Raw genomic sequence first — 1,626 nt, 5'->3', positions numbered from 1 at the left:
CTTTGCTAGATAACGAATCCACACTTTCATAAAAACTAATGCACACTAAATAATAGAAAGGGGAGTAGCCAAAGAAGGCTAAAATGTCTCTTACCTATTTATATTTTCGCCACACTATCTACAGCTTATGTTTTTCATATCTACGACTTTTTGAGGGTATTAGTACTACTTTTTATAATTTCATTAATTATATTGTTATACTATTAATAAGGTGGTGAAACTTTGAAAAAAGGCATATATTTTTTAATTTTGTTATGTACTTCCTTTATGTACAATGTGCATGTCCTACTAAAGATAAATACATACAATTGACAAAAAGTTACAGCCGAACCACTTTTTGCCAAGTTTTAACGTATTATTTTCGTTGTTATTTAATTTTGGTTATTTTTTTTTATAAAAATATAGTTTATTCCATGATAAAAAAATAGGAAGGTAGAACCGCTGAGAGGAATTTTTCAAATTCTTGACGTTTGCAAGCAATTTAATTTTAAAACTTTACACACACATTCTCATTTTCAATCTCAAACAACAACAACTTTGAAAAATTCCTTTTTCTTACTCTCAATTTTATATGATTTTAAAATGTTGGCAAACTTCAAAAAAAATCATGGCCGACAAGTTGAGAGAACGATTATACCTTACTATGTTTTTATCATGGTTTATTCTTTAACAAACCCCATTTAAATTCGAGTTTCAAAATTTGTGCAATATTAAAAAAAAATCAACAAATCTTCGTACAAATTTCGAGCTGTTTCAAAAATTCTAAAAAATCAATTGCAGTTTTTAGCCATCTGAAACATGTACTTTATTCAACTAGAACTCAATGGGCAACAAAAGTGCATACTCAGAATCCAATTAAAAAACTCGATATTTTTACAAAAATTTGTTGATTTTTTTTCAATTGCATAAATTTTTAAGGCAGTGGCACTCGATTGTAACATTTGTACAGATTAGTACATTTTTATATTGGGCTATTGGTACAAAATAAAAAAAAATGGGATTTTTTTTGAAGTCAAAGGATTGGTAAGATACAGCGATGTTGTATTGAAAAATTTTTACAAATTAATTTTCGTGATTGGGATAAAGAAAAATATTTGGGTATTCACACAATTGGGATACGATTTGCACCAAATGTTGGCAAATACTCAATCGTGTGATACTGCCTTTAAACTTGTATTTATACGGATGTTGTTAAAGAATCGACTATAAAAAACTAGCCAAAATTAAATAACAACAAAAATAATATTTAAAAAGTGTGAAAATTTGGTGCGGCTATAATCTTTTCGACTACTGTAATTAGACTGCATCACTAAAAAATGTTGCGGTTTGTCCGCCGGGATTACCAAAAATAGTATATTTTAAGACTTCTACCAAAATATTTCGGACCGGTTTGAAAAATGGAATTTTTTTTAAATAAAAATAGTTTCTTAAAGGATTTTTTGGAAAAAATCCCCTCAGATGACAAAACAGTTTAAGCTTAAAAATCTACATAAAAATATTAAAGAATTGTATCAACGGAATCATAAAAATGAGATTTNTAATTAAAGAATTTGTTTTTTGTTATTTTTTTGGCTTTTTAAATAATTATATTCAACAATTTTATAATGAGCTCGAGGCCATTTTTTA

Source organism: Rhagoletis zephyria, unplaced genomic scaffold, assembly GCF_001687245.7.
Source record: "Rhagoletis zephyria isolate East Lansing unplaced genomic scaffold, Rhagoletis_zephyria_1.1 Rzeph_scaffold_05201, whole genome shotgun sequence".
Lineage (NCBI taxonomy): Eukaryota > Metazoa > Arthropoda > Insecta > Diptera > Tephritidae > Rhagoletis > Rhagoletis zephyria.
Note: the sequence above shows the minus strand (reverse complement) of the source record.